Source organism: Sinohyriopsis cumingii, chromosome 15, assembly GCF_028554795.1.
Source record: "Sinohyriopsis cumingii isolate HCF-2022 chromosome 15, ASM2855479v2, whole genome shotgun sequence".
In the NCBI taxonomy this organism is placed as follows: domain Eukaryota; kingdom Metazoa; phylum Mollusca; class Bivalvia; order Unionida; family Unionidae; genus Sinohyriopsis; species Sinohyriopsis cumingii.
Genome location: NC_142975.1, coordinates 84,334,765 through 84,345,325, shown reverse-complemented (window position 1 = coordinate 84,345,325; position 10,561 = coordinate 84,334,765). Strand labels below are relative to the sequence as shown.

The window sequence follows — 10,561 nt, the reverse complement described above, 5'->3', positions numbered from 1 at the left end:
TTAGTTACCTGTAGCTACGACACCCGTCTTCTATATGTTATCTTGCTATTTCTAGTAGACAACTTTTGATTTTCAGTCTGATAGATGTTACTATTATGACAGCAATTGAGGAATTATCTACAATGGCTATCACCAAATATCCGTAAAATATGTTTAAATATATCAAGAGAATTCATAGCAGATGTTTTGTGAAATTAAAGTATCAATAGTAGCAAATGTTTGTATCTCTTTTTGGACAATTTCCTAATTTGAAAATAAAAGTTTAAAGAACGTTGATCATACGTACTATGTAAATCGATACTATCTAAGATACAGGAAAAAATACGGAAGGTTCAAATTACAATTATTCGTATCTTCCGAGCCTTGGTTATCAGCAAAGACTGTGATGAATGGGTAGACGACCCTCCCGTTTTGTAAAGTGAATATCACCCCACACAACTTGAGATTTAATATGCCTCAGAAGATCAAATATTACTCCCTGCGTAAATACCGTATTTAGAGATACATGCTATGCAAATTTACTGAGCAAATATTCCTCTTTGTGCAGTACTGTATGTATGAAAATGGTCCCTTTGTACAGTGTTCGCAATTTGATGAGCTCTGACATTCGCATGTTTAATTTTCGCGGTCTAACAAAATTTCAGTTTATCTCAACTCTCATGTGATTTTGCTGTGGCGATAAAATTGGGTAATCAAAAGAAATGAATAGGCTAATGTTTCTGAAATTTCATTAATTGTATGTGATTCTCAACATTCCTGGCCAATAGTCGGACCCGAACGGAGATGGAAATGTGAAGACACTTATGGACAAAAATATGACATACCGTAGCTATTCAAATATAAATATCATTCTAATAAAGGCACCCACAAGTTTATGACAAATATAAATCCCCATCTTATCGAGGCTTAAAGAGCCGTATATATCCTTTATGGTATGTCCAAATAATCAATCCAGTACACGAGTAATATAATGAATGTTAGAAAAATCAAAACAACTTAGTTCACGAATGTTTTCAAACAGTGATGTTCGATATTCAGCGCATCCACATCATAATTGCACCCCTGTAACTATGATACTACGAATACCTTTTTAATTGTAGTGTAAAAGATTTCGGGGATTACGCGTATGCTTCATAACTCGAATTGAAAAGTCAGTGATACATATAAAATAGACAGCATTGCCTTGCTCATTAAAGGAAGAACATCAATGAATTTACGTTCAGAGGCCAATACAGCGCTTAGTTAACAAGACAATTATTGGGAAATAAGTCACGTTATTTTCACGCATGATTGCCTTTGAAGATAGCCTAAATGAACATAAAGTTATCAGCTGGTTGCATGTGGAAATTTTGTCCTGTTATGCTTGCTTTACTGTGCCGTTGTGTGTCAGAAGCCGAAGTGTCTAACTTAAAAACTATATATACAGATTGCGACTTTTTTCTACCCTTTTGGCGATCCTTAAACATTATTCATTTGTTTTCTTTTTCTTCTTCGTATTTTTCAAATATCTTCGTATTTTTCAAATATCTAAATCAATTTATGCTGTGCTATACTATAGTCGATCGAGTAATATTCGTTTGAAAGATAACTCTAATAGTATTTTATCGATATATATATATATATATATATATATATATATATATATATATATATATATATATATGTATATATATATATATATATATATATATATATATATATATATATATATATATATATATATATATATATATATATATATATATTATATATATGGAGTCAAGCAATCAAAGACTATGTAGGTTCATGCTAAGGTAGGTTGATCAGATAAAATTTAATCCCGTTGCAGGTATACAAGTTAATGATAGGACAATACAGATTAGCAACTTATCTTCCGGCTCAACGATTAAAGCAGGATTCTGGTGTCAGCAGGATCAGGTAATAATAATAATAATAATAACTGATAAAATGCAGAAAACGCAAAATAAACATTTGTAAGGCATTGATTTACAATAAGAAGGCCTATATAACAATCCTTGTATGTGATTTGTTGGTATGTAACCAGAAAGATCCGGAAGTTGATCGGAGAGATCTTAGAGATCGAAACATGATTCATGAGATTATGCTGTTTGATGTCAAAATGAAAGGAGCTCCGAAAACGTGACATGATCTTGAAACACACGCTATGGTCCAAGAAAGAGAATTGTTGGCACTGAAAATCAGACAGAGGTAATACGTACATAAACACGAATACTGGAAAAAGAGGCTTGAATCGCACAGATACCCGCTCTTAGGTTCAAAACGGATATGTAGATTAATAAGAACAAAGGGTATGAGTACCAACACAGAAAGCGAATGAACACTGCGATGGTGCCAAACGGAAATTCTTCGTCAGTTTAAAGGAGAAAACGACAGTGAGATCGCATCAGTGTTAAGTGGTGAAAAGGAAGAGCTGTTCATGTCGATTCAAGACCGGACAATCACGGTCCGAATGGTGCAAGATAGTGTACAAAATGACAATATAAAGATGACAAGGTTAAGCACTTAATAAGTGCAACGTAAGTAAGAAAGACGGTCTCAGCTATTTTAGAAATATGGAATAACGATTGCAGACGAGTTTTTAGGATAAAAATTCAGAAAAAGTCATTGCATACAAGAAGGAGAATATTTTTTTGGGAATCAAGTATCCAGATCGAAGGACCAAAGAGATAGAGCATGATATCAGATTACAATATAGCACAAGGTGTCACAGAAGGAAACAGTCAGGATGTCAGAGAAGAAAACAGCACAAAATGTCAGATAATTAAATAGCACGGAATGTCAGAGAAACAAGGATACGTAAACATTAATAGAGCAATATTTGGAGCCAAACGTGGGGAACAATGGAAGGTACTAAGTAACCAAGCTCTGTAATCTGTAAAAAGAACTTGAGTCTGCACAAAAGACATAGATCGAACCAATTGTAGCGGAAGCACTTGAAGTAATACTTGACAAATCCAGGTTAAGTTGGAGAAAAATGGAAATTACCTTGAAGCCAGACCTACTTCTAGAAGCCGAAGTTATCATGGCATAAAGAATACCATATGAATTCTTGAGATTTAAGGCCAAGAGTAACCAGCGACAAAACCATAATCAGGGGAGTGAATAATAATAATAATAATAATAATAATAATGAGATGATGATGATGAAGAAGAAAAGGAAGAAGAAGGCGAAGATCATGAGCATGATGATGATGAGTATGATGATGATGATGATGATGAATTATGAAAGTGATTAATACTCTGTAATATCTGCATTAAAACATGCCGACACTTCTCCTAATTGATAATATACACGCGAGTTTCTGAGTAAATGTAAGATTTTAGAGAATTTATTTGTGGCATTGTTTACAACTTTTTTTTAAAGAATCCATTTTTAATATTTATGACAAAGCTTTCATTTGAAGACTGTATTCCTATGACCCGTAGGTGTGCGTGTGTATGTGTGTGTTTGTGGTCAACATTGGGTCCTATTCCTCTAATACAAACATCTACTGTTCGAATATTGGACGTTGCATCTAACTATTCAAAAATGGAATGAAAGTCGCAAGGATTTCATTCAGTCAGCAAGATGTTAAAAGTTAAGGTCGCTTCATAACAGTAACTTCAGACAGTACTATTTTACTATGCAAACATTTATCAAATCATTCACTACTCTAGTTCTTTTTATTGAAGTATTTATTCATCGTTAAACAGACGACCTTCACTATACAAGCGGACGGTATCAGCGCTGCCGAATGTAACCATTTGACCGTAAAAGTATTTGTGGATGATTCAGACTCCGCGTCTGCTACGCTGTGTACCAACTCGGAACTAAACAGCTACACGTCACCAAGCGCCCAGTACTTTAACTTGGAGATTAAGGGTGACAACGCAGTTCACGGTGGAAATATCACGATCAATACTGCTGCTGGTATTTTCCGATTTTATATATATATATATATATATATATATATATATATATATATATATATATATATATATATATATATATATATATATATATATATATATAAGTGATTGTAATTTTTCTTTTTCATCATTTGTCTCTCTTTTCCTGTTTCCTCCTCCTCCTTTGCAAGGATATTCATGTTAATCTAAATATGTCATCAAGTGACGCAGTATACCGAGTGGACGTAATAAATATCGATTGTGATCCATACATTTACATTTCTTTCAAAGAATTACAAATATATAGTAAAAATCTAACTGTCGTTATATGTTTCCATCATTCATCTCGTTATGTATTACTGACGTTTTGTTTAAAATCAATGGCACAATGTGTAAAACAAATATAACATCGCGGCACGATTAGATTGTTATGCATTGTTTAAAAGCTGTTCTAAAATATTTACAATGTAAAGTAAAAGCCCTTACAACCTCTATGGTGATAATGGTTGATGCGTAATTTAATATTTTGGTTATATTAGATTATAATCTAAATGTGTTTACACAGTAGGTCTTGGCTACCTATAGCTTAAACGCAGACGTTATTGATTCGAATACAGGTCGGATCTATATTTCCCACTCTCATAAAATACACTTACATACACCTCGAAAGTCTCTCTCTCTCTCTCTCAATACAATATACAAGATTTCTATCTCCAGCTCTTGGAGCCTATAGCTTATAGATGTGTCGGGTTGAACGCAGGAGTTATTGATTCGAATACTGGTCTGTACTAGATAACCCCTTTCTCTCTCAATATATAATATTCTCCTGTCCTATTCCGAAAAAAGACTAAATTATTCATTTCTCATGTAATATACTTGGTCTCACGTTCTATATTTCAGATATCATCTTCTCTGGTGCAACCGTTGTTGTTGGATGAATTGTCATCTGCAGTGGCCAGTAACCTACTTGTTCTAAGGATTTGTCCTGTTATCCCATTTTAGTGATAAAATAGGTTCAACCAATGTCTTTTTATTTGTAACTTTTACTTGCCTTTTTCCAGTCTATCTTTTTCTTTTAAAATTTAATCTCTGTACATTAAAGAAATAAAATACAACAGCAGCATTAAAAAAATGCAACTTGAACTACTACTACTACTTCTACTACTACTAATATTTCTAATACCATCGAAGCAGCAGCTTGTGTGTCTATCGCTGCTTTCATTATCATGTTTGCTATTGTTTGCATCAATTCCGCCTATATTACTAATAAAATTGTAATTGCAAAAGGGACTTTTGTTCGTAATTATTCAACTGTTCATGCTTCTGAATCTCCTGTAATTGCTAAACTGCTCCACCTTTCCACTTCCTGTTTCTTCTTCGTATACCACTACTACTACTACTGCTGTTCCTACTGTGACTATTACAGCAACCGCCATCGTCTGTGGGTGTGGCGTGTACATGGAAAAGGCAACTTCAAGTTCACTGATTTAAGACATAACCTTCATATGTTAGTCAACCATTAAACACCAGAGATTCCGTACTGAAACTTTCACCATCACTATAACTATTGATAGTACGACAACTGTTTAACCCCTGAAGCTGTTGCTTCTTAACAGCTAGTTCTGGCTGCAGCTATTACTTTAACTCATAGTTTCCTATCGTCATAATCATTATCATCATCATCATTATCTTCATCACCATCATGAATGTAATTTAAGTAAATCCTATGTTAATCTTAAGTCTTTTCCTACACACGCTTAGAGTGAATGACTTATCTCGGACTATCAGGCGCTGTTTGAGAGGCTAAATGTGTCAACAAGGTAATATGCCATGGGTCACATATTTTACTTTAGTGGCGGAAGTAGTGTCTGTATATTCACTAATTAATGTAGGTAGAATACACATTCAGATAATCATAAAATACAGAAAACACAGTTTCCGTTAAATCAGTACCAACAACGTCTAAATCTAAGCTACATATCACAACCTAGAAAAGAGAACAGCTATACTTAACAAATTGGTAGAGACTACATTCATGGTACTAGCTCTGAAGTTTTCACTGTGAACTGCGTCGTTCTGCAAAAACTTCTAAAACCAGAAAAGATTAAAATGTTTTCCAAACTTAAAGTTCAATACTCTACAAAATTTGTATAGACACCATCACAAAACCAGCGATATAGTACTATAACCTGTACCTATCTTTATATCATTCTATTCTAAGGAATACTATTGGGGTTTCGCAATAAAAGTTGGAGAGACGTAAAGAAGACTTCAATTGGAATTCAGAGAATAATCGAATATCACAAAGTCAAATCGGCGCCCACGGAATAGGTGAGCATCAAAAGTCTATTGAAGGAACTGACTTTCTACTGATCGAAAAGAATTCCCAGAAGTTCAAGAGAAGATCACTTCTTTAAAACTGCTTAGAAATGAAATCATCTCCAAGATTTTAAGTTAGCCGCTGTTGCTGCCTTGTTGGATGAAAGATCGACACTATATTCATTCACTAACAACTAGACATCGTAATAAGTTTTCTAGTAAAAATCCTGAGTCAATTCGAGTTTCTGCTTAGAAATAATAGCAATAACAAAATTGTAAGATGGTTGTGAACGCAAACATAATAGATTGCACCAAACTAGATATTAGAAGTAGTTTTGTTCACGAGCACAACGTGTTGATTGATCATCCATCCGGGAGGAGAAGTAATAACAAGATTTTATGATGACCTATACCACGGCCATAATTGATTGCAGAGAGGCACGATTTTAATTTAACTTGACATTAAAGAAGTTTTGTTTTTGTTGGTGAAAACCCCATGTAGAAATGACCATTCATGCTTATTCGCTTAATTTTAAGCTATAGATTTGTCTCAAGAACATCGGTTTTACTTAACTACATCTTTCGTCAACAAAACAATTAGTTGTTAAGCCAATTAACGGAGTAAAACATAAAACACGTAAGTGGTAATTTTTTTTCCAAGATCACAAGTGTGATGTAATGGTGAAACAATTCATATTTGACCATCCTGTGCAATAATCGACAAATAATTAAATTTTGTATTTTATTTTCCAAGACCAACAGTGTATGCTAATGGTTGACCAATTCTCGTCCAACCTTCCTGTTCAAGAATCTACTAATCATTTAATTGTGTATTTTAAACTTTTTAATCCCACTCAAAAAGTATAGGCTTATCAAATACAAAATAATTAAAGTTTGAATAATTCTGATAAAGTTTTAAAACTACACTAGAAAAATAAAAATCCACAAATGTAGCAGAGGCATTACATTCGTCCATATTATGCAGTAATAATCACAATGAACTCAATTGCTGACTCCAATTCCTTCACATAATTCAAATATCTCAGCAGTGGTCAAGCACACATATATAGAGGAATGTGTGCTCCAAAACATGAGAGACTTGCTGCGCATTTTCTCCTTTTTATTGCAAGGTTACCATCCCTATCTCAGCGACCTCATGCTAACAATTTTCCAAATTAGGGTGTGTATACTAATAGTACAATATTTATGTTGTGGTTACGCTAAGCCCGCTATATATGTGTGTGTGTGTGTCTGTGTGTGTGTGTGAGAGAGAGACAGAGAGAGCATTTCAAGGTGTACGTCAGTGTATTTAATGGTACCGGTTTCATAATGGATAGTTCAGTAACATATTATTCTCCAATATCGTACTTGACGTTCTGAGGTAAATCAAATCAAAATGGATGAAAGAATTTAAGTAGAAAGATTGAAACTAATACCAAACAGCAAAAATGTAACAAAGATTTCTAATGTAAAATATGGCATGGTAGAGGAGAAGGGAAAATTTAACCGTTATGGTGGCAACACAAAGCAGCAAGATGAAACGATAGTTCTTCATTTTGGTACTTTGTCTCAGCTGCTTTGACTTTTAACTGGAAAGGGAATAATTCTCTTCCATGAAAAAATTAAGTTTTAAAGATACCAGAATCAACAAAAATCTCCTTAACAGGATCAAATGAAACATCTAAAAACCAATACTCTGCCCCAACAGACTCATTGCATCTGTTTATCTGCTCTTTATTAGGTAATATCAACACGTACAATTTATTATCGATGAAGATATAACTATACGATTGCTGGATATCTGAAATGACACGATGGGTTTATACAGCCCTTCTTATGATTCGTCTCCTTGATAAGAAAATAAATCTATACTCTCTTAAACCTTTTAAATCTCATCTGTTACATATACGATTATCTCAAAGGTCGTATTATAGTAAATAATATTGTTTGGGGATGTTTATCTAAATTCTATAACAATGGTTTGCACCTGTTGTCCTTTTCGAACAAAATTATACCTACTTACAACTTAGTCTCTGTATTATGCAATACGATTCAAGCGTAAACAGATATATTTAAAGATTTAAATGAAACTTGATAGAGTTGCTGTTGTGCGTTTTCTTGGTGCTTATGAATGGGAATTTTCGGAGTAACGTACAAGCCATGATGAAAGTATTTACGTTAGTGTATTAGTAGACCCAAACTCTGTCAAGACGCACATATTGTAACTGTGGAAAGTAATGAGCGTTTATCATTCAATCATCCATTCATCCGTACATACCTACAACATACACTAAATGAAGATAAATACATGAATACTATACAGAGTGTAGGGTAGATATAAATAAACTTAATCACACGCTGAATAAATAGGTGACCTACAAAGATACCAGAAACTGCACGAGAACAAAAAGCGATAGGACTGTTGAAAACAAGTGCAAATAATTTTATTCCCAAAGTTAGTCAAAGGTTATAATGTTACCGTAATCATATAAAAACAGCTCTGCCTTCCTTCACATACGTCAAAAAATTTCATTCGTTTTAGTCGACTGTTTAGAATGTCAACGTAGAAATTTGGAACGAGATAAACATACACATTTTAAATCCTTTATTTTTTGGGTCGCGTGAAAGGGTAGAGATGGGAGGGGAGCTGCTACCTTTTCTTTTCTGTTCCTTTGAGCCTATTCTCTGTGTTGCTTAATTTAAGACTGCTACCATGAACACCTGTATCTTGTGTACGTCTGACATCAAACTAAATACAATAATGTCCATGTAAAATAAAATGTAATTCTTGCGTGGTTAATTTTGCAGTGTGTATGTTGTCTACCAATGAAATACAATGTGGCCTGTCGTACAACACCCTGGAAATAAAACATGTTTGGATGTTCTTCTTCTCCTTATGAATAGCATCTAAATGACTTATTTTGGCTTAAAAGAAGCTGGGAATAATTTCGTGTGTCGATTTTCTCTTTCCCTTGTTTGTAATACAGTTGCGAACGATGTAAGCTACATTTCTCAGTATGGCATCATCACATTCTAGTATTGATTCAGATGTAAAACAATCGTTCTGCAAACAAGTAAATTCAGTTTCTATATATAATTGCATCTTTCTAATACTTCAGATGGTGTTGCAAGGGTAATGATAGAGTGAAATTCGGAGAAATAACACATGACTAGAGTTGGCAATGGTCTGCTAATGGCATTCTAATCTAATAAACATAATATTGTACAGTTTAACCAATATGCGTGGTCTCGATCCCCGGCCGAGCCATACCAAAGACTTACAAAACTGGTACTAACAGCTGCCTCGCTTGGCACTCAGCATTAAGATTTTAGTGTTAGGACTGATCGGCCTGGTGTCAGGATAATGTGACTGGGTGGGACATCATGCTACATGTCTGCGGCATGATGCCTCAGTGCTAGACATCACTATAAACTGTCACACTGCAGAGATCGTAGCGATATGACTGAAAAATTGTTAAAGCTACGTTAAAAATCCAAATGACACACACTCTCCTGTTGCAGACAGGAAAGTTGAAAAATTTTCATTGATGATGTTTTGTTCAATAACGCTCATTCCATTCATGAAAAATTATTCGATGTTATGGAACTATTGTGGTCATCAGATTCGAAAAGATCGTCGATACCGAATGATATTGTAAAGTATTTTATAAGTAATATACCTAAATTGTTCATCGCTACGTTTTCGGCATCTCATAGCACCTTTACATCACAAGACACGAAAATAGTGCTATGTACAATCATGATTGTTTAGTTTAAGCAAATATGCAAAGTACTTTGTGTTCATTGCTCCAAGAGGTTATGTTTTTAAACAATCATGTGTTGCATGTAAGCATTGAGCTCTTTGTGGTATCTTCTTAAGTTGCGGAGTGAAATATTTATAATACATTTTTCGGCTAACAAATGGACCGAAACCATGTAAGAGACATGCAAATTAACATCTGCCATTAGTTTTAACTTATCAGTATTTTGTTTGACTAGCAGAAGTTTAAGAGAAATTATTCATTTTAGGTATCTGTTCGTTAATGTTAGCCTTATCGTCGAAGCAGTTTAACTCATACATCAGTATAAGTGGACACATAAAAGAATCCCTTGTACAGGTTCATGACTGAGTCATCATAATTTGCTCTCTCAAGCGTCTTTAATCTGTTATGTAGTTTTTTTCCCCAGCTATTCTACTATCAGTTTTGTCGTTCCTGAGCTTCACTAGCACATTAGCTGATCGTAATATATTTTACACATCAATATCCGTCCTTCCATAAAGAATGTTATCATAGGTCGATGCATGTTCTTGGGTTTGTTAACATGAAAACAT

The 10,561-nt window shown here is 34.1% G+C and overlaps 1 long non-coding RNA gene across 1 annotated transcript; it reads left to right on the top strand.

Annotated features, from left to right (window-relative positions):
• The first annotated feature begins 3,742 nt into the window (after positions 1-3,742).
• LOC149782229 (uncharacterized) lies at positions 3,743-5,195 on the top strand. Its single transcript, XR_016414573.1, has 2 exons — positions 3,743-3,931; positions 4,810-5,195. It is a non-coding gene; the product is annotated as an uncharacterized LOC149782229 (long non-coding RNA).
• Positions 5,196-10,561: the final 5,366 nt, after the last annotated feature.